The sequence below is a fragment of the Cavia porcellus genome, unplaced genomic scaffold, assembly GCF_034190915.1.
Source record: "Cavia porcellus strain 051 isolate PalLab524CR breed Dunkin Hartley unplaced genomic scaffold, mCavPor4.1 scaffold_13, whole genome shotgun sequence".
Classification (NCBI taxonomy): domain Eukaryota; kingdom Metazoa; phylum Chordata; class Mammalia; order Rodentia; family Caviidae; genus Cavia; species Cavia porcellus.
Genome location: NW_026947496.1, coordinates 36232279 through 36256948, shown reverse-complemented (window position 1 = coordinate 36256948; position 24670 = coordinate 36232279). Strand labels below are relative to the sequence as shown.

Sequence of the window (24670 nt, the reverse complement as noted above, 5' to 3'; positions counted from 1 at the left end):
GGGTCCTCAGCCCCCAATCCTGAAAAAGAGACAACAGCAGACACAGCACCAATAGACATAAAGCACTATCTCGAGAGCCTCATAGACAAGTTCAGGAATGAAGTTATTAATGACCTGAAGCTAGACATAAGCAGAATAGTTAGAGAAATGCTAAGCACCATCCAAGAAAAAACAGATGGTAGAATGGAAGAACAGAAAAAGAGGGGAGAATTGTTTAATGGAGAAAATAGAGAAAGCATAGAATACATGAAGCAGGTTCAAAGAGACTACCAGGAAACTAAAAAGTCTATCGAAAACTGGCATAACAGCTTGAAAGAAACTAGGGACAGATTATGTGAACTGGAGGAGAGAGTTGTAATATGGGAGCATGAAATGAAAAACTTCTTAAAAATAACAAAGAAACAAACAGCAATAATACAAAGACTAGAAGATGATAAGAGGATCTATAACTTAAGAATTAAGAACATAAAAGAAGAAGTAGGGACACAAACAAATGAACTACAAAAGCTACTCACAGAAATAATCCAGGCATATAATAATTAAAATTCCAGAAATCCAATACAAGAACAGAATACTAAAAGCCGTCAGAGATAAGAAACAGATCACTTACAAGGGAACACCCATCAGAATTACGGCAGACTTCTTGGCACAAACCGTCAAATCACGAAGAGCGTGGGGGGAAATAATTCAAGCTTTGAAAGATAATAATCTCCAGCCAAGATTGATATAGCCTGCACAACTATCCCTGGAAATTAATGGAAAAACAAGGTGCTTCCAGGATAAAGCGGAACTAGGGGAATATGCAACCACCAATTCAACTCTACAGAGAATACTGCAAGATATTCTAAAAAAGAAAAATACGAAAAATCCAGAAGTAGCAGAAGAGAGGCCACAATGAATGGAGCAGAAAACAAAATGAAGAAGACAAACTGACAACTAATGACAGAAAAAGAGCTCAACAGAAATGAGGCAGAGAAGACTGGATGATAGGAACAGCTATATTGGAGAAAATGACATCTTAAGAGGTAATACTGATTTAGTATCGTCTTGTTTTGAAGTCTCATCAAGCTTTTGTTCTTCTGTCTCCATTGGTCTAAACAGGTGGTATCTTATTGGATTTTATTATATATGATAGTATGAGCAAAACCTTTTATAGACAAGGAGATTATACAGAAACCATTGTTCATTTTCTGTTAGTTGATTCTAAATACCCTGTAATACTGTCATTCTCTTAAATGGTTTTACATTGTTTTGATATATCTGATGCTACAGTATACGAAGTTATACTCAAAGATTTCAAGGAAAGAGACAGTATGGTAACTACTTTTATGTCAGGATAATCTTGTGGTGAAACACTATTTTGCTTAAATGGTTATGTTTTGATCTGCGCTGATTTGCTGTTATGCCCTCTTTTATCTCAATCTCCATTTTATTATTTACTTTTTTATCCTTTTAATTAAGGGAAAAATAAATTTAAAAATATCAGGATATATTATAGTGACCCACTTTGACTTTCCATTATCTTGATTTAAAGCCCTGTATTGCTCTCACCATCTTGTTTTGACTGATGTTCCTCTATTCTGTTTTGCTCGATAGTATCAGGTTCGAAAGTTTAGGCAACAGCTGTGAAGATAGTGGGATTCATTATGACGCCCATTCTGGTTGACTATTATCTACTTTTGAAGACCTATAATGTCTCCAATGTTTTGGTTTTGTTGGTTTTGTTCTTTACTGTTTTGTTCAAATCTTATTGTAACTAATGATATAGGCAATTCTATTAGAGATAGCGGGAGGCATTATGGTAACCATTGTTGATCACCTAGTATTATGCTTTTACATTATCTATTACGTCCACCCTTTTGATTTGACTGACTCTGTTCTGTTATGTCACTTTTGGTTCTACTCTCTTCCAAAAAAGTAATAAGAACTGTGGGAGCAATAAAACCCAAAATGTGTAATTGTCATTGTACAAAAGAGAGGAAAAGAAAGTGCTCTAAATGATATAACTGCATGTATATTTAAGTGTATAAGATAGATAATGATATTACTGAGTTTTATTGGATCATTGAACAGAATTGTTTGCAGTCTCACTGTTGGAATGTCCACTTTATAAGCTTTAATTTTGTAACTAGAACAATTATTTCTAAGATGACAAAATGTAATCCATTAACTAGTGATTTCCTACTATTTATTTTTTTCTGTAAATCTGTATAACTTGTACCCTTTCTCTGCTTTTTTTTTCTTTTTCTCCTTAAATAAAATTTTAAAAAAAGAAAGAAAATTTTTATTTTATGTCTATGATTTGCTTATTAAGCATGGCTCTTACGATTATGTTATTCTAGTCACTGTTCAAGAGTTTACAATATACACTGTTAACACATCCCCATCTACCTCCAAATATTATTCCACTTCACATAAGGCTGAAGATCCATCCACTTACAATGCCCTGTTCTTTAAGCTACTGTTGTCACATTTTTACTTTTACAAATGTTAATAATTCTACAATACAGTGCTGTTACTTTTCTTCAGACTGTGATTATTGGAAGATACTGAAATTACAGTAAAATTTTTACTGTTATTTACCCACATCTGTATCACTTCCAGCAACAGTCACACTCAAAGTTCCATCTGTTTTCATCTCCCATATGCCTTTTAAGCATCACTGAAAATATCTGGTCTGATAGTAATGAACTTCCTCAGCTCTTGCTTGTGAAAATGTTTTTGTATTATTTTCATTTTTCAAAGATATTTTCTCAGGGAAAAATAATCCTAGGAAAATACATGTGTTTTGTTTTTAGCACTTTCACGGTAATAATCACGCTCACTTATTTATTGGGATAGTGTATGGTGAGAAGATGAACACCATTTTTACCTTTGTTCCTATTTGTGTTGTTTCTTTGTCCACCCTCAAGATCTCCTATCTTTGGTTCTCGATAGTTTGTACCGTGTTTCTATGTTTTTCTACTAATGGTTTTCTAATCTTCTTGGATATGCAATTAGTTGTCTTTTTCAAATTTTATAAAAACTTTACCCATATTTTTTAAAAAACATTTCTTCTGTCTCTTTCTCTCTTTTGCTTCTGGGAGCCCAACTATACGTATTTTGTATTTTTCTTGTAAGCCTCAGAAGTGCTGTTCAATTTTGTTTGTGTATTTTTCCCTGTTCTTCATGTCTTGGTTTGGATAACTTTTCTTCAAATTCATCAGTTCTGCCTCTGAGATGTCCAGTAGACACTGATTATCCATTTCTGCAAGTAAACTGGCCCAAAATGAAATGCTTGTGGATTAAGCCGTTACCATTTATCATCTTACCATTTCTCAGGATCAGGAATTCAAGGGCACCTGAGCTGGTGCTGTGGCTCAGGTCTATCATACAATTCCATCAATATGTCACGCAGAGCTACAAACTGAAGGATGGGACAAAACTGGAGGATCTTCTTCCAAGGTGACTCACTCAAGTGGCTCTAGCTGTTGACAGGAGGCCTCCGCTTCTCCCTCTGCAGATTACCTATGTGCCCTCCATACATGATGAGAGGTCCCTCTGAACAAGGCAAAAGCTATAATACTGTATACACATCCACAATGTATGTGATATGCATACAATGTCAAATGACTAGTTAAAAACATATATCTCACCTCACATATTTATGTTTCTGAGTGGTAAAAATATTTAAAAATCTATTCTTTTAGCAATTTTCAAATAAATAGTACATTAATTGTAAAAACATTCTTGCCAGCTTGAACTACCTACATGGATGACTGTCCCATAGGGTGGCTTGTATTACTGGGGGCAGAAGTGGTACAGGTATGCATAAGACTGTCATAAATGTCCTAACTGTGGCTCAAGATGCCCAGCAATGAGACATAAGAACTATGGCCCCATCATGGAGGTGTAGAGTCACAACACCGCACAGTGCAACTCCAGACGTAATCATAATCGAAACACTGGATCCTTTGAACAACATCTCCCCAGTCTTCCTATAACCCCCAGCCATTCTATTCTCAATTTCTATGAACTCTACTTCTTCAGATTCCACATATAAGTGAGATTATATGATATATGCCTTTCTGCATCAAGCTTATTTCACTTAATTTAATATCCTCCACATTTTCAAAGCTCCCAGTGGCTTATTTCACTCAAAGCTATGGTACAAATCTACAAAATGGCCCTGATGTCCCTGGCAATGGGAGAAATGAACAACTTCCCAAAGGGACTTTAAAATTTGTCCCATGCTTCTTTACATGTACAACAGATCAGAACCTCCCCAGACTCACTTCAGGACAGAAATATTACCAGCTGGCTATGTTCACTGGATGCCTAGGAGGCATGAAGAAGAAGAAAAGCAGGAATTGATCAGGAGAACCTTTAGCTCTAGAGTCCAGTCTAACACTTAGAAGACAGGATAGGAAGGAGGAGCCTCCACTGAAGTGCAGCTCTCAGAGTCTAGGTGAGGCTGAGCTGCCTGTCAGAAGAGTCTTACCAAGAGCAAAAAACACCCAGCTCTAGTTCCTGGCCTACGTGCCATGCCCAAGCATGAGCTCAAGCAGCCAAGCACAGCTGGATCCAATACGAACACTTCAGCTGAAGAATACCATCAATGACCCTCATGGCAGATTCTCTGGAAGCACAGTTGAGTGGCACCTCCATGGCTGCTGAATACTTCTTGGAAAAATTTATCCAATATTCTACATTACAGACACTGACACTGTGAAAAGCAATATTTGCCTTTATAAGCACAGTAGCTTCCCCATCCAAGGTTTTGCTTTCTATAGTTTTAGTACCCACAGCCAGAAGTAGAAAATTCATGAAATAAAATATTCGTAAGATTTAACTGACTTTATTATAGTACATTTTTATAACTGTTCTGTTATTATTAGTTTCTGATGTCAATCTCTTACAGTACCTAACAGGTGTATTTTATGGATAGGAAGAAAGACAGTATAACTAGGACTCAGTAGTTATTCAGTTTTAGATCTATACAGAACATCTTAGAATTACTTTCCAGGGACAGAGGCATATTTATAACAAAGGTCTCATCTTGCATATTCTATCTTAAAACCAAAATAGGCACCAAAAGAAAAAGTGAGATTCATTTTGCAATATGTTTATTTTGCCTTTCACAAAGGACTCTGATTTGAATACCTGTGTCTGAACTGATTTTTTTCCTTCAGTTTGATAATTTCTTTCTTTTTTTTTTTTTTTTTTTTTTGCAGTATGGTTTTGATTTTTTGTTTGTTTGTTTGTTTGTTTGCAGTATGGGGGTTTGATAATTTCTAAACACACTTGAGGAACTTAGGATATAAACAATGTTGTTAATATTTTTACATAATTCCTTACTGTATCTGTTTTTCAGTCTATAGATCAATTTTAACCTTTCCAAAATGAAGGTATTCTCATAAGAGCAAAATCCTCTAAAGGGTTACTCAACTGTTATAATGAGGCATTAAGTCACAGGATCTGCAAATTTTTTAACTAAATAGACTCTTGTAAGTCACCACTTAGCTATTTTCTCTCCATAGCTGGGAGTCACAGACTTCAAACCAAAATTGATAAGAAAGTCTCAGCAGAAGACACTGTATAAAATCAAAACTGCCAAATGATCCACCAAACCTCCATGGCCTGGTCACAGCCACCATAAAAATACCTTCCCAATGCTGACTGAGAAATAACAGTACAACTCAGATATTCACAGTGGGTGAAAGATTCTTCTGGCCCTTTTATCCAAGAGCATAGTTTCCCTTCTTTTTGGCCAAGACCAACTAAATTTCTCCATAAAATGCACATTAACCTCACTGCCAGAAGAGGGAGCACTTACTTTCTATGAATTTGTTTCCACCAAATTTTCTCTTGGTCTCAGCCTTCAAAACTATCGGGTTTCTTAAAGTTGAACATCTTTTTTCAATAACTTGAGTTCCTTTTTTAACATTAAAAAGCTCACCTGTTGCATGTACAGAAGTCACTGTTAAAAGTCAACACACGTGTTTTCCAAAATTAGAACTGAAGGGAAGATAAATAGGCCAGTCCCATGGTGGTGAGTGTGGTTGACACAGTGATCAGTCCTCCTTCCTTGTCATCCTCCCTAGATATTATGGATGTTAGCTTACCTGGAAAGGCAGAAGGAATGTTACAGATAGGTGAAGCAGAAGACACAGGGGTCAGAGTACTGAGATACAAGAGGACTCAAACGGCCCTAGTGGTTCTGGCGGTGAAGCAGGGCTGAGGCAAAGAGCATCCTCCAGAAGCTGTAAGAGGCATGAAAACAGATTCCCTCCTAGGATGTTCAGAAAGAAGCACAGCCCTGTTAACACCTCCATCGTAACCTGGCAAGACTCGCTGCAAACTTCTGAAATACAAAACTAAGATAATAAATTTGGGTTATTTTAAACCACTAAATATGTGGCAATTTGTTACAGCACAATAAAAACTGAGGCCATGCAGTGCACTCCCTGTTTCTAAAGGTAAGCAAGTGATGCTGAATGGTCAATTGTGAGGAGGCCAAAAAATGATCTCCATTCAACTGAATGAGAAGTCACAATGGATAACCTCTACTGCTCTTTCCTACTCAAAGACAAATGCAGGTTGACTATCCTTCATCCAAAATGTTGGGATTATAGATTTTTCAAGATTCTGAAACATTTGCATATAGATGAGACTTTGGGGATAGGACTGAAATCTAAACATAAAATGCACATAACCTGAAGGTAAACTTCTACATGTTTAATTATATGAACATTTTGGCAGCAACTCATCCCATAAGGTCAGGTCTGAAACTGTCCACTTTTGGCATCATATTGGCATTCAAAAAGTATTGGATTTTGGAGCATTTCAGATTTTATATTTTCAGATTAGGAATGCTAAATTTGTATTTTTCCCTAATTCTGCAACATGAGATGGTCGACAGGTTTGGGGCAAGTAATCACAAAATAGTCCATAAGCCCAAATGGCCACATGCCATCTTGTTTCCTGATTACAACACACTCCCTCTAACTCTGCTCTCTCTTGGTAAAAGACAAACTCCCGGCTGTCAGAAAATATTCCACTTGACATCATTTACAGTGATGTAAGATGAAATGATCTTGTAAATCAATTTCTCCTTGGAAGAACAGGACAGCTACAGCATTCAACATGTGTAAGGCTCGTTTGCAGTGATGCTTTAAAAGTAGCCAGTAATAAAATCCAACAACAAAGGACTTCATCAGTATTTTAAATATAATAGAATCCAAACAGACACTATGAGAAATGATCAGACACAAGGTAATGACTTTTTGTTTCAGTTGTATATAGAGTAACTATATGACTACATGTGTCACCATGAAAATTGTAGCTCTTGCCATGGGTCATAACCCAAAGGTCTGCACAATCTGGAGAGGACAGCAGTACCAAATGTAATACAAATGACACACACAAAAATTGCAACACAGAAAAACAGAGTTATACATGATCACAATACCATTAACACTTGCTCATTATGTAACGTCAAGGAAGATATAAATATATTTTTATCTCAGAATCCATGGCAACTCTATTTTAGTCCTTCTGTACATAAGAATTTTCATTAAAATATTTTAAAAGAGAAAACATGTTAACTCGCAATAAAAATTAATTGAGAAAGTGATGGTCCAATTATAAATAGCTTAAGCTTGTCTGCAATTACAAAATTTAGTATTTCTATAGTATATAATGAAACTCATGTAATACACCTTTTTAAAAAAGTTAGCTAACTGGTTCTCTTCTTTTTTAATAGGATCATAGTATTTGCTGACTAAGTCTATATTCATCCAATGTATACCATCATTTTTGTGCATGTTCCCTATTCACTTTCATCTTTTGAAAAGAAGATGTCATAATTCTGTTAAGTCTCTCCTTACTTAGAAACTCATTTCTCATTTCAGATCAGCAAGCAGTTTATGTGCAGGCTTCATTGCTAATGTCAACCTCACCTTAGGATCACCTTCCTCTAACTGGATTATTCCTATCAGCATCTCTGATCTCCAAATGCAACACCTATGTTCTGACAGCTAACATTTAACTAACTCCAAATTTTCCACAAATTTGATAAGCCCATCATCCATGACCTCATTCAAGGCACTGATAAAAACACTGAGCCCAAAAGGGGTTAGGTAAACTTCTCTCCAAGCTGATGTCAACTCTTAACTCCCAACCACTGCCTGGAGGAAACAGCCATTGAACTAATTTGGTCTCTAATGAATCATCATCATCCTTATGCTTTTTCTTGCATTTGGCTGTTTAATTTCCCCAAGGATACCAAAAGAGACTTTATCAAATATATCATGTCTGAATCTACATAACCTAATGTTCACAGCATTCTGATGATTTTTCCAGCCAGGTAATGCTATCAGCCCAATGAGATCACAACTATGATTGTCTGAATGAATCCATAGTAGCTACTTGTGATTACTGCATTGCTTTCTCATGGAACACATATTTGATGATAAAATGTTATCACCAGATTATCACCTGAGATTAATACAAAAATACCAATGAACAATCTGGGGAATTCAGTTCTCTGCCTTTCTATCTCTCCTCTTTCTCTATGGCTCCTCAGTGGCTCATAGCAGTGGATCAGCAATCTGCATGACAGATTCTGGAAAAACTGTAGGAACAATTTGTCCAGATCAAGAAACCAACTCACTGGGAGTTTGCTTGTTGCCTTGTATTTCATAGGCTTCAATTTTTGTACAAAGTTTTGCTCTAAATAGTCTTCTCATTGTTTGAGAAACAAAGCAGGAGTTCAGTGCTCATCCTTTCTATCTTCAATTACTCTTAGACTGTATGAGAGAATTTTTGTAAAATGCCAGCCACAGCACTTGTCACTAAATTGGTACTCAAAGGTATGTGAATTCGATCCACCCCAAGGATGGCAGATAGATAACAGCAAGCAACAGCGGCTCTCTGAGATAGTCAACTTAGATTCCAAAAATAATACAGCATGGGGAGTCCCTACCAGAGAGAGATAGACCGTCCCAATCCAGGAACAAACTAAGCTGAGAAAAAACAATTAAAAATACAGTCCCGGTGCTATGATTGAAACAGCTACAGTCTCAGTGCTGCCTCTTGAACTCCCTGCTTGGACTCGCTGCCACTGCTGTGCTTTGAACTGGCGCAGCCGGGATAGCCTGCCAACCTCAACTCACTGGAGAGGTGTTCGCACCAAGGGCAGGAGTTGGCAAATCGAATTGAGAGCAGAGCTGGCAGGGAACCCTGCATCGACCCGCAGTGAGTGAGCAGAATAAAATCTCTTCCATAGAGAAGGGTGAGCTCATGACATTCTGGGACCGGGCAGATAGGCTAGAACAAGGAGCAGCAGACTTCAGCCAGCTACTCCCTTCTCAAGAGGGATTGGTGGGGTGCACTCGACCTGGGTAACTCTGCAGACTAAGACCCAATAGGCTAGCCCAAATCAAGTTCCTACGCCTGGCAGTGCACCCTAATGCAGTGAAGCCTTCAGCAGGTTGACTGACCTGGAGGGGCAGGCCCAGCATAGGCTGCCCCTGTCTCCCTAGTACACTGCAGTGGGCGGGAACACCTAGCCAGTGCAATTCAGACAAACTGAAACCAACAAAGAAAGAAACTGGGCCTCCTATATATGCTTGTATGGAAGGAACAAAAAGTATGGGAAGAGGGAGCAACAAGTAACCCAATCCTGAGAACACTGATCCAGGAAGGGTCAATGCAAAGGGGAATGAGGACAGCAAACATGCAATATCAGACAAGGCACCAAGAGACATAAAACAATATCTTTGGGACCTCATAGACGAGTTCTAAAGTGAAGTATTTAACCAAGTATAGCAAGATATAAATAGAATAGTTAAAGAAATGCTAAGTACCTTCCAAGAAAAAACAGATGAAAGAACAGAACCAAAAAAAAGGGGTAGAATTGTTTGATGGAGAAAATAGAGAAAAACATAGAATACATGAAGCAGGTTCAAAGAGATTACCAGGAAACTAAAACCTCTATTGAAAGCTGGCATAACAACTTGAAAGAAACTAAGGATAGATTATCTGAACAGGAGGACAGGTTTGCAATGTAGGAGCATGAAAGGAAAATTCCTTAAAAATAACAAAGAAACAAGCAGTAACAATACAAAGGCTACAAGATGACAAGAGGATCTATAACTTAAGAATAAAGAATGTGAATGAAGAAGCAGGGGTACAAACAAAGGAACTGCTAAGGCTATTCGCAGAAATAGTTAAGGAAAACTTCCCAAACATAGGAAAAGGAAAAGATACTCAGATGTATAAAGCATATACAACTCCAGCTACCTACAACCAAAACAGAACTACACCCAGGCAAATAATAATCAAAATCCCAGAAATCCAATATAAGAACAGAATATTAAAAGCTGTCAGAGACAAGAAACAGATCACTTACAAGGAAACACCCATCAGAATTACAGCAGACTTCTCGGCACAAACCATCAAATCGAGAAGAACATGGGGCGAAATAATTCAAGGCTTGAAAGAAAATAACCTCCAGCCAAGGTTGATCTATCCTGCACAATTGTGCCTAGAAATTAATGGAGAAACAAGATGCTTCCAAGATAAAGAGGAATTGGAGGAATTCGCAACCACCAAACCAACTCTAAAGAGAATACTGCCAGGCATTCTAAAGAGAGAGAAAAGCACCAAGATTTCAGGAACAGTGGCAGAGAGGCCCCAATGAATGGAACAAAAAGCGAAATGAAGAAGACAGAGAAGTAATGACGGAAAAAGAGCACAGCAGAAATGAGGCAGAGAAAGTTGGATATAATTTCTAATATAGATGGCCTAGATACACCAACTTAAGGGAAAAAAGAGAGAATCGCAGGCAGAGTGGATCAAGAGGTAGGGTCCACCAAGAGGCTCTTTATAGGGAATATAATTAACCTGGAAAAGGGTATATGGACCAAAATCAAATATGAGAAAACAGAACTCAATGTGATAGGGAACCAGAGAGTAATAGGGGCAAATAGACCAGTACTTATGGATAGGTTGAAAAGACAGGCTTTAATAAAGAAGAAATACAACTACAGATCAAGTCCAGGACTGAGAAAGTTCGGAAACACCTAGGTAAATAGCAGGTTGCCCCCCTAATATAAAACCGAGAGTGTTGGAGAGACCCAAAAATACAAGTACATCCTGGGGGAGTGAAAGGGGAGGAAAAGTCTTTTAAAAAAGACAGCAAGAAGATATTGCTAATAGTGTATCAGGAATTAAAGCCCATATTACTCACACCACTCTGCTTGGATAGAACTTGTACCATCCCAGTTTGTATTTAAGCACTGGATCTGAGGGCACAGACAGCTGTCCCGAAGATATAAGGATATAGCACAGTGGTCATCTTTAATTTTCTATTAACTTAATCCAGATCCCTGTATGACTTATACTGTTGTATATTGACTGATCTTAGTTAAATCTGATTTGTTTGATTGCTGCTTATTATTGACACATTGAATCAAAACTGATTGGTTGATGGTATCAAGTCAGAAAGTATAGACAACTATACTGAAAATGACAATAATTCACTACGATACCCATTCTGATTAGACTACTACCTATTTTTCTAGCTCTACACTATCTACAAAGTTGTATTTCTATTAATTCTGTAATGAACTGATATATTCAGTTATACTTTATCTGATATTCTGTTGATGATAAGAGATAGCACAGTAACCATGATAGAACTCCTTGTACAGCAGTTTTACATGTCTTTTTAGTTTTATATATCTACAGGAATATGTTTTGTTCTGTCCTGTTCTGTTCTGTTTCTCCCTCTAATATAGAAAGGATAGAAATACATGTTAAGACTCATGCTTGTGTAAAACCTATAAACAGTTTATGAGAACTGATCTTACGATACATGATGAAATAAACAAATACTTTGAAGGAAAAAAGGGGCACTGCAGTACCTAGTGCTGATTCTGGAGTGTCATGATGTGAAATCCAGCAATACTATTAAGCTTTGTTCAGAATGATTTTAAATCTGCTATGTTTTGTTTGGTCTCAACATAAATGAAGGTATGGATAAATGAGTACATGTCTAAGTGTATACGATTGATAGCTATACTACTTAGTTTTTGTTGGACAGTTGAACAGAACTGTTTGCAGTCTCCCTGGTTGAATTCCCATTTATATGCTCCACTTTTGTATCTTGAACAATTATTTGTGGGGGGACAATATGTAAACATTAACTAATGATTTATTACTGTTTTTTTCTTTGAAACGATTTCTGCCCATTTTGTTTTGTTTTATCTTTCTTTAAATAAAAAAAGATAAGATATATTATGGTAGCCATTTTGGATTTACTATTGTTTTGAAGCCCTACGTTGTGTTTATTGTTTTGTTTTTATTGGGTCTGTTCCATTCTATTCTGTTTGATTTTTACTATGTCTGAAGCTATAGGCAACTACTTTGAAGACAACAAGAGGCATTATGGTAACCATTATGGATTTCCTCTTATCTTGCTTTGAAGTCCCACATCATTTATGTTGGCTTTATTCTGTTTTATTTGCTTGGTTTTTTTTTTCTTTTTTAAAATAAAAATTCCAAAAAAAAAAAAAAAAACATGTGCATTATTCCTTTTCTCATTTCACCAGGAACCAAAGAAAGGCTCTCTCAGTTTTCTCTGTAACCTACATCAACTCAAGAAAGATGGTAATTGCTATTTTGTTTACTCCTTCCAAACTGCATAGGTTTCACCTCTGAAGGAAACCTTCTGTGGCCAACTTCCAGGCTGATGCTTTTGCATATCCTACCACTTATGTGCTACTTACTATCAGTCAGGTTCCAGTAACTAAGCATATATGTTCATGTATGCACACATAAAGAGTACACAACAAAACTGCAGTTATGGTTCCTGTATAAGAAGAAAACTGCCGCTGTCTGCCCAGAAATCTACTCCCCACCCTCAGTCCAGTCTAAGAGAGCTATTCCGCTGATGTGACTGCAGACTAGGGAGGGATGCAATGTGGCACAGGGGAGAGATCCCACTAAGGTCTCTAAACATCTGGCCATCATGGAGGCCACCAGTGCACCATAAAAACTGTTCCACCCACCACTCAGAAATCCATCCTGGAAAGCTCTTGCTTCTCATCAGCCATCAAAGATTTTAGAGTGCCAAATCAGAGGACAATAAGAACAGTAACAATACAAAACTAAACTATGCTCACAAGGCACACTGGAACCTTAGAACAATCCTCAGTGGGCAGGTTCTCGTTTATACTTTACCAACAAGGAAACCTAGGATTAAAGAACTTAAGAGAACTCTTTCAGGACACTATGTCACTAAGGGGAGAAGTCAGACCAAACCAACATTATCTCCCTCTGGATTTGGCATTTTCTGGCCACCATTTACTGTACACTTACACAACTCCACACCTACATTACACCTTTCCCATGCATAATCTCTCTTTAGGCTCATAACAATTCTGCATTTCATCAGGTAGAAAAACGCAGAAAACTTTTTAGAGTATGGTCTCTGTAAATTTAAATAAATATGATTTTTAGTGCAAAAAAATTAAAAACCTACACTTCAAAGCTAAGTTGATTGCATCAAATTTACTATATTTCTGACAGAAATTTAACTGTAACTAAGAAGTTTAGTATTGCTGGAACTCAAAGTACATTTCTCAACCACTAAATTCCTAAGGTACCATTTTATAGGACAATAGGAGCCAACATTTATCAATGACTTGTTATGTGTCAGGCAATGTGACAACGGGCCATAACGAGATGACCTTGTTAATCTTCCCTGTCCTCCATGATGAAAAAATGACTATTAACATGAGGAACTATTAAAGACACGGAAACTGAGGGTTGCAGAAGTCAACAAATTTGCTGACGAATATAAAGCAAATGCAGGAAAGAAGAGCAAAACTAAATGGTCTTACTCCAGTGACCATAAAAATAGGCATTTCACTATTTTACCTCTTCCATTAGGAATAAACTCATGGTCTGGGAAGACAGTGGAGTGCTAAACAGCACAAAAAGTGCCTCTCAGAGAGCCATCATTCAGACGCTGGAATATAGCAATGTGAGGAAGACAAGGAGGAGGAAAGTGGGTGCCCTGGATCCAGGAGAATCTGAAGTGTGAACTAAATCCCCTGGAGAGAGTAAAGGGAGAAACTTCAGTGTAGAAGGAGGTAGCTGGCAGTGCCTTCTCCTTTAGACGGGACGCACTGCAGGAGAGGAGCAGTTCAAACCTGCAGATGCAGTCATGGTAATGGTCAGGGTGACAGCTGGTGACCCCACAGGCCTCTGAACAGACAGGCGGCGGTGGAGAGAAACAGCGGATGAAGAGGGCAGCTGCAGACATGAAGGACCGAACTGACTGGCGGTGAGTGCAGGGGTCTTGCTCTTGCCAGCAGGGAAACCCATTGGCCTGCAGCCATCTTGGAGATAAGCAGCCTGAGACTGGAACTTAGAATTGCAGCTGGCTCCCTGCAGTGTCTACTAGCAAGGCTCAGACCCATGGAGAGTGCTCAGGAGACAGTAAGCCAAATGTGACTGGCTGGTCTCCAGCAGAAAGCGCAGGTTTACTGAGAGTAAATACTACTCCGCAAAAAAATCTACTTGTGGCATGCTGGGATAGAGCACATGGATAGGGACGCTGTCTCTCGAGGCTGTCTGCCGTAAAAGCAGAGGCAAACCTGGACATACCTGGAAGTACACTTTTTTTTTCTGTCTTTTCCCTCCTCTCACTCACATTGTTTTTGATTTACAGTTTTGAGGGTTTTTTCTTTTCTTTCTTGCTTCTTCATTGTTTGATTTTGTTTTTATCTGAGAGTGAATGTCTAGCCTCTCTGTGGCTCTGTTCTGCTCTTTCCATCTCTTCCTTTGCTCTTTCTCTCCAATCTTCTACATCAGTTTCCCAAGGTTATCATGATCCCCCTTGGTCCTCCAACCTTACTTCTAATCTCTTTCTCTCTTTCTAATTCTCTCTTTTCTCCATAAACTATATTAAATTTTAACCTCAGAGGGCAAAATTGACACATCCATTGATATATCATTATATACTAAATTTTCTGGTTTACATTAGATTTTTTCATATAACCACAAATCTAGTTTATACAGTTAAGAATGGCAAATTAAGGGTTAGATTAGTTTGTCAATTTCTAAGCTCTACTTGATGCTACTGGTACCACTATAGTCAAAATTGAAATAATTGTTCTAAACAGCTATTGGTGTGGACATTCCATAACTGAGATTGACACAGTGCCAAAGAACCAGGGACTGGGCCAAACAACTTCTCATCTCCAGCAAACTGAAGAGGCAAGATTCTTGAACAGACTCAAAAGCCAAAAACCAGCTACACTGGAAGATACTTCAGAGAAGTAGCCATCGCCTAAGGGTCCTAAATACTAGGAATAAAGCAACATGCCATAGGCAATTTACAAGCATCATCCCAGGAATTAAATGAATAAACAAAAGAGAGAAAAAGATGACACTTAAACAAAATGGAACCCCAGACAGTGAGTCTGCCAAAGGCAAATCCAGGGAGCAATGAGATGAGACACTCCAAAAGTCTCCCACTAGGCCTCTCTGAAGTAGTAACAACAAAGCAATTGAATGAGGCTTTGGAAAAAATGAAATCAGAAATAATCGCTGATAACTACAGAGCTAGTGTCTAAAATAAGGATCATGTTTAGTGATGGTGGAGCAGATTCAGACAAAAGGATACACAAGCTTAAGAAAATTATGGAAGCCTAGCATAGGAACGAAATGGAATCCATAAAGCAAATACCCAGGAGAATAAAAATTCTCAAGTATTTGAAGAATATTGGGCCAATGTGAGGATAGGTATCTCAGATACTGAAGACAGGCTTGCACCATCCTAAACAACCAAAGGGTCACAGATCAAATTAAAGAACAAATTAGACAGTTTTTATAACTAAATAATAATGACAGTACAACACACCATAACTTATGGGACACAATGAAAGCAGTCCTAAGAGGAAATTTTATAGCAATAAATACTCATATAAGGAAAACACAGCAAGTTCATTTAAACAACTTAATGGTGAACCTCAAACTTCTACAAAGAGGAAAGCAAGATAAGCCAAAAGCTTGTACAAAAGAGAAAATTATAAAGAGCAGAAATTATTGCACTGTAACCTAAAATAATAATACAAAGAATCAGTGAATTGAAGATCTGGTTCTTTGAAAGATTAAATAAAATCAACAAACCTTTAACCAACCTTATCAAAAAAAAGGAAACAAAAGACTCAAATCCATGCACTTAGGAATGAAAAGGATGAAATCACAACACACTGTGCAGAAATCCAGAAGATCATCTATATCTACTTTGAAAACCTGTATCTAGGGCTGGGGATTTGGCTCAGTGGTATAAGCGCCTGCCTGGCAAGCACAAGATTGTGAGTTCGGTCCCCAGTATAAAAAAAAAAAGGAAATAAAGAAAGAAGAAAACATATATCTAACAAGATGGAAACTACAGAAGAAATGGACAGATTCCCTGACACATATGAATTACCAAAACAGAACAAAGAATATATAAACATGCTAAGTAAACCAATATCAATCAGTGAAATCAAAAATGTAACTGAAAACCTATCAGCAAAGAAAAGCCCAGGCCCTGATGGATTCATTGCTGAATTCTACAAGAAATTTAGAAATGACCTAACACCAATACTTCTCAAATTTTTAAAGAAATTGAAAGGGAAGCAATACTCCCAAATTCATTCCTGGAAGCAAGCATTACCCTGATACCAAAACTAGACAAAAACCCAACTAAGAAAAAGAATCACAGGCCAATTTCCCTAATGAACATAGATGCAAAAATCCTCAATAAGATATTAGCAAACAGAATGTAGCAAATCATCAAGAAGATTATACATCATGATCAAATGGGATTCATCCCAGGAATGCAGGAATGCTTCAGCATACATAAATCAATAAATGTAATACACCATATTAACAAAGCCAAGGACAAAAATCATATGATCATCTCAATAGATGAAGAAAAAGATTTTGAAAAAGTCCAGCACTCATTTATGATAAAAAAAATTCTGCAGAAAACTGCAATAGATAGGCTTTATCTCAATTTTATGAAAGCTAACTATGACAAACCAATAGTCACTATCATACTACATGGACAAAAACTGAAAGTTTTCACTATAAACTCAGGAACACTCAATACAGTCCTGTAAACTTTAGCCAGAGCAATTAGACAAGAAAAATAAATAAAAGGAATAAAGATAGAAAAGGAAAAGTTAAACTATCATTATTTGCAGAGGACATGATACTCTACACATAGAAGACACCAAAACTCCACTAAAAAACTGGTAGACTTAATAAGCAAATTTAGCAGTATAGCTATATACAAAGTCAACACTCAAAAATCAATAGCACTCCCATATACAAATTACAAACTCACCAAGAGAGAAATCAGTGAAACAACATTTTTCACAATAGCACCCAAAAAATTGAAACACCTAGGAATCAATTTAATGAAGGATGTAAAAGAATGCTATGTTGAAAACTTGAAGATATTAGAAAATGGAGAAATATCCCATGCTTTTGGGTAGTAAGAACCAATATAGTGAAAATGGCCACACTTCTAAAACTGTTACACAGATCCAATGCAATCCCAATCAAAATTGCAATAACTTATCTCACAGAAATAGAGAAAATAATCCTAAAATTCATCTGGAACCAGAAGAGACCTAAATAGCAAACGCAACCCTGGGCAACAAAGGCAAGAGTGTATCACAATTCCTGACTTGAAATTATATTATAAAGCTACTGTGATAAAAACAGCATGTTGCTGGCAATAAAAAAACAGATCCAAAAACCAGTGGAACAGATCAGGAGATGCAGAAACAACTCCAGACACACTAAGCCATCTTATCTTTGACAAAGATGCTACACACATTTACTGCTAGAAAAACTGGCTCTGCACATGCTGAAGATTAAAGTTTGACCCATATCTTTAACCATGTACTGAACTAAATTCAGAATGGAGCAAAGATCTAAATATTAAAAAAGGAAACTTCTGGAAGATATATTAGGTAAAAACTCTTTAAGACATAGAAGTAGGCAAAGACTTTATGAACAAAACCTCGATTACAAGGAACTATCACAGAGAATCAACAACTGAGATCTCATCTTATTAAAAAGCTTTGCACAGCAAGAGAAACACCAACAAAGTGAAGAAACAACCCACAATGTGGGAGAAAATGTTTGCCAGCTGTTCCTCAGACAAAGGATTACTATCAAGAACACATAAAAAAAAGAACTAAAAAAAAAATCAGTCCTCCAAAATTTAAAGATGCAATCCAAAAATACAGCTGAGATGAATACACACTTCTCAGATTACAAAATATAAACAGCAAATAAACATATGAAAAATGTTCAATATCACTGGTCATTTGAAAGATGCAAATTAAAACATCACTGAGAGTCTACCTCACCACAGAAAGAATGGTTAGTATCAAGAAATCAACCATAGGGCCAGATATTTAGCTCAGCGATGTAAGAGCCTGCCTGGCAAATACAAGGTCATGAGTTTGATCTCCGGTATCAAAAAAAGAAAAGAAAGAAAGAAAATGAAAAAAAAGAAAAGAAATTAACCAATAACAAATGCTGGTGGGGCTGTAGGGAAAATGGAACCCTTCTCCACTGTTGGTGGGAGTGCAAACTGTGTGCAGCCACTATTGGAAATCAGTGTGGAGATTCCTCAAAAAACTAGGATTGGAGGTCCCACTTGGCCCAGGCAATCCCCTGCTGTGCATCTTCTTAGAATTAAAAACGTACCACAATGATATATGCACACCCATGTTCATAGGAGCACAATTTGTGCTCCTAATAGCTAGATCTTGGAAACAACCTAAATTCCCATCAGCTGAGGAATGGATAAAAAAGCAGCCTCTCCTGCTATCCATCAGATGTGAATCTTCCAAACCACAGAGAGCCCTCAGAGAGAGGCACCCATGGAGCTTGCAGCTCCACACCTGGACATCTGTCTCTGGACACCTGGAGCCCAACTGCCATGACCAGTCACAGATGCACACACAGGTGCATTAAGAAAACAGTGTGTGCATGACTGTGCACAGTTCTAACAATCACCCATTGCAGTTTGCAAGGGCTACCTCCAAAAAGCACCAAAGACTGAGTAACTGAAATAACAGAAATCCATATTATCCTGGTTCTGGATCCTGGACATTGGAGATTAAGGTGTTAGTAAGGCTGGCTCCTTCCACAGGCCCTTCCCTGGCTTGCAGATGCCCATGCTCGGCCTGTCTTTATGTGGCATGTTCTTTGTATACACTGTTTCCTGGTATCCTTCTTCTTATCAGGACTTCAGTCCCACTGGTCTAGAGCCTTTCTAGATGACCTTATTCGACCTTCATCCCCCCTCTGAAGACCCTGTCTGCAAACACAATCACATTCCAAGGTCCCAGAGCTTAAGAATTCAGCCTTTCAATTTTGAGAATGCACAGTTCAGCTTATCACATCCACATTAGAGATAAACTTCTTTACAACCAGTCAGGACAGTTTCATTTAAAGCACATCTTTTACAAATTATGTTTCCTTTTTATTTTCTAAGACAATAAGGTCTAAAAACCAAAACTTGTAAATTCAGGTTCCTTTAAACACTTAGCCATAATTATTTGAAAAATGTTGTTAACAATAGGGAGAAAAGGAAAATAAAGATATAATTCCATTGAACCAACAAATTCCACATGTATACGTTTACTCTGAACATTTCCATAAAAGGAAGTAAATGTCCTGCAGACTTTGGAAGCCTCCTACATGCCCAACACTAAAGGAACTGATTAAATAGCTAAGGCTGTAGCTCAGTAGCAGACCACTTGCCTGGATGTACCAGGCCCTGAGTTGCAGCCACAGCACTAAAAAAAAAAAGATAAATAAATGGAATTACAATGTCTTAATACAATCATGAAAAAGCATGTAGTTGAGGAATGTTTACGACTCAGAAAAATGTTCACAATATATTATTAAGTTAAAAATATGGATTACATAGCATCATATTCAATATTATGCCTATCACCTAAAAAATTATATATAAATATGTAAATATAAGATATATAGATATATATAACTACATATATATGCACGCACCAAACTTACCTCTAGGAGGGTTTGGAAACATTTGTTACTTTTGTTAGCATTTGTCCTGTCAATCCAGGCACCAAAGATTTGTGAACCTGAGCTTCCTCATTATGTCTTAAAACAGTAAGCCCTCCTGAAATGCATACACACAATATATTCAGAACACACTTTGAAAATAATTAAATTATTTACATGTGCATACTCATGCACAAGTTTTTTGGGAGGAGATTAGTTTTAATTGTGGTGAAATCTGCATAACATAAAATCTGCCATCTTAACAGTTTTAAGTATTCAGTTAAGTGACATTATATCCCCATTGTTGTTGAACAACCAACCATCATCACCATCCAGCTCCAGAATTTTTTCCATCTCGTAAAATAAACTGTTCCCATTAATAATCACTCCCAGTGTTCCCCTCCCTCACAACTCTACTTTCTCTCTTCAAGAATTTGAGCAAGAAGACTGTGAGTGATTTTATTTTGACTTGTCCAGGGCCAAATACAACATCCAGGATGCAGCTCAGGGAGGTTCCAAATGATGACATGGGGAACTGCATCACTCTATCTAGCAAATGCCTGTCACTGCCACTGTGACCACAGTGCTTACACCAGATATGGTCAGGAAGGACCATGGAGATCCACAGCAGTAGTTCCCAGCCCGAGTTCAAAACGCTCCTGGGAAAATTCAACTCTCAAAAAGTTACTCAAGAAGTAAATAATTTCCAATCAACTTCAATTTAAAATGCACCTACATACATGAACATTACTGTAGGTTCTTTGAAAATGATGGCACAAGCACTTGCAGGTATATGTATGTAACTGCGAAATACAAAGGTTGGAAATTGAAAGTCCAGCCAACCAGTCATGGACCCTAGTCTTCCTAAAGATTAAAATCCCAAGCTGGGGTCTGAGGACATGCTCAATTTCACTGCAGAGATCCAGAAATACCCACCTTAGGTGGCGAACAATAGAGGAAGAAAATGAGTGCCTCCACCCAACTTCTCCATCCCCCACAGTGCCACCATATTTATCTTTCCAGACAATTAACATGGTGCCCCTCTCTTCATGCAAAGCCCTGCTGGCTCCCACTGCTGTCAAAGCACGTTGGAATCTCACAGGATAACAGATCTCCCATCCGCCTCCTCCACCCCTCCCATCATCTCCCTGTTCTGCACCAAGTGGGCAAGTTACTCTTGCTATTGCCTACAAGGTTCTAGACACTGTCTCTCTACTATTTCATCTGCTCTTCTTTCCTCCTCCTGTTCCCCGCCTTCCTGTTCTTCCTCCTCCTCCTCCAGCACCCTCTTTATCTAAGAAGATGCTATAATCTAGGTCTTTCTTGTCTATACACCAAGGTTATTTCTTCCTGGTCTCTGAACTCAGACTATTGGCTCACCCCTCTACACAGGATGATTAATTTCATATGGAGACTTAATGTGGCCATAAAGTGCCCAGATTAAAAACTGTTACTGGGTGTGTCTGTGAGGATATTTCCTAATAAGATCACATATAGAATCTGAGGACTCAGTGAAGTTGACTGCCCCCCCCCAGTGGTGGTAGGTATCATCCAATCCACTGAAGCCTAAATAGAACAAAATTCATTGGAAGATAATCATCTCCTCCCCATTTCTGCCCCACTAAGAAGTCTCATCTTGCCCTCGGGCTAGTATCTACACCACTAGTCTTCCTGGGTCTGCTGAGGGAAGACTGTGGGACTGCTTAGCTCCCACAATCATATGAGACAATTACTCACAATGGATAGATGAATACACCATATATTCTCTTTATATACACATAGCTGTGTGCATGTAGCTCCTTACAGGAGCCTCTCCACCAGACCAGAACCTCCCTGGGGCAGGCAAGGTGTTCTAGTCATCTGTACTCCCCAAGGCCTGGCAACAGTTTCTGGCACACAGAGTAGGTCCCTAAGGAAGAAAGCCAGGAACAACTCTCCCACCTTTCTCTGCTCTCCCTGGTGACAGCAGTGCATGCCAGCTGGGTCTATGGTAGTCGCTGGCTCCCCTTCTCTCTCTATGGAACAAGGGCAGGATAATAGCCGCTGCCTCCCCTTTGCACAGTTTTGTGACAATCAGCAAAGGCCTGCAAGATTACCCTGAAAAATTATAATCTTTTTTAATTATAATTCTTAAATAGAAGATACTCAGATTCTGATATCCTGATTTCAGACTTTAAGATCATTAGAAATCATCTTTATTAAATGATCTATTAAATCATCGTTGTAGTTTTCTTCTTCTTTCTCATTCTTTCACCTCTCAGCCACAGATGAGAAAACACAAAAGTGTGCAATTCGAGGCTGAGGATATAATTTAGTGGTAGATTACTTGCCTAGACACTGTGTTCAATTCTATCACAGGAAAAATATGTACCTATCAAAATTAAGAAACTAAAACCAGTGTGGTATGAGTTCAAGGCCAGGCTGGGCTACAACGTGAGTTCAAGGCCAGCCTCAACTGTATAGTAAAACCTTGTCTCAAAAAGACAAAAAATTTAAAAACTTAAGGAACTAAATTGAACAGAAACAAATAAAGCCACTTTGTAACATCAAAATCACATTTAATCTTCCTATCTAGAGTAAGCCTGATTTAAAAAAAAAATCACCATTGGAGCAAAGTTTCAGATTTTCTAAATTAGCTTTTCAGTTAAGTTTTTGAAGTCACATTTCATAGCTGTAAAAACACTGAGGCCTATAATTCCAGAACTCTAGAAGGCTGAGACAGGAAGATCACAAGGGACAACTCAGCCTAGGAAATTTACTGACTTAGCCTCAAATATAAAAATAAAGTTTTTTAAAATAAAGGGCTAAGGATGTAGCTCAGTCTACTGGTTCAATCTCCAGTAACACAGAATTTTTTGTTGTCATTAAAGTACTAAGACTATAATTATTCTCACCAGGAGAGGCAGATATCTTATTACCTTTTCCTACAATCAAAACTGCATTCCAGTGTTTGGAGCTTCATCACGTTTTCTTTGCGAAAATGAACCTTTGTGTTTGATAGCAGTTACCACAAAATCAGCTTCATTATCAAGAGGAACACTTTCTTCCACACAAGGAGAACTTGCTACCACACTTCCTAAAAAGGCTTCCCTGATCCCTCTCCAATTTTTCCTTCTTAATCACTGGAGCTCCCTTTGTACTCCAGGCAGGGTGAGTGGAAGCAGCCTTGGTACAGAGATAGCTCTGTGGTCCCCAAGTTCCTGGAGAGGAAAAAGATTCCTTCAAGGATGGATGCTGTGTCAGGGAGGCAAGTGTCCACCCCAAGCAGTGGCTGCCAACGGCCCCAGAGCAAGGCAGCCAAAGTTCCTGACCAGCTGCAGCTCCTTCCAGCTCCCAGTAGTGAATGGGACAGCTCGGGGTGGAGGGCTGTCTCTCCTAAGCTTGGAGCCTCCCTCACGTCCTATCACTTGGTGCTGATTCTCCCAGTTTCCTGGACAGATAATTTTACAACCAAAAACACCCAGAGAAGCACAGGTTTAAGTGTTTCTTTCTGCACAAAAAGCACCTTTGTGACTCAAGTGGTCTGCTCTGATCACTCCCCTGCTGAGGCTACCTGTTCTACCTGAGCCCAAGGCCCTGACTTCTTCAAAACTGTCCCTTCAACAGGAGCTAAGCACGTAGCAATACCAGACTTGTGCACTGAAAGCTTTAAAAATAATTCACTCCATGATATCTAAACAAATGTGATCAGAAGTTACCTCTCTACTCCTAGATAAGTATGAGCCAAATGAATTCTAGCTCTCTCTGTCCCTCTGCCTACAAAGTTCTGCTTTTTAGCTCTCTTCTCAGTAGAGTGCTAGATAGAGTCTCTATCCTATTTCATGACAGTCTCCATTCCATTTCACACACATTCATCAAGTGCAGATATCAGGCCACAACTGAGACCTAGGGCTGCAGACTGCAAAAACCAGTGCAATGTAATTCTAGCCTCTGGGGTCAGGAACACCATTACAAGACCATGTGACAGAGTGCTGAAATGCTCTATGTGCGGAGAGAGTGGAAAGTCCCCCATACAGAGCTTCTTAGAACTAAGCCTCAGAAAATACTTGCACTAAAAAACTTGACGTTTACCCTGGACTCCTACAGGGTGTTGTGTCTAGGATGCGGTGGGGGAAAGGGGTTATTGCTGGGATATGTGAACACTGCTAAGCTCCTTCAATAAATATTTACATTATGCCTAGACTCTGCAAGGTGTAGCACTTAGGGATTAAAAAAAAGAAAACAATCAAGATACAGGATTAGCATAATCCAGACAAACACAAGAATGACAGCTAGTTATACAATGGAGTATAAACTAAGTGCAAGCCAGAAACTCAGTTGTTATTTTAAAAGTCAGCTGCACGTCATAGAGGAATCATCGTACCCGTTCCTAAGAGGTTTACATCCTCATGGGGAGATTAAATCAAATAAACATGGATCCAAAGAAACTTAAAACTGTAATTATTACTATATGTGGGTAGAGAGGTAAGCCTTGTATCAGAGGACAAAAACATTAAGTCATTTAATCCTAGAAATTTGCCTGCCTTGGGTGAGCCATTAGTTGATTGTTTTTAATGTTAAAGTT

General features: G+C 38.2%; 1 protein-coding gene across 6 annotated transcripts in view; it reads right to left on the bottom strand.

The window, feature by feature from the left end:
- The window catches only part of Ryr2 (ryanodine receptor 2), a 659796-nt gene that overhangs the window by 555573 nt on the left and 79553 nt on the right, over positions 1 to 24670 (bottom strand). The gene's annotated exons all lie outside the window — the stretch shown is intronic.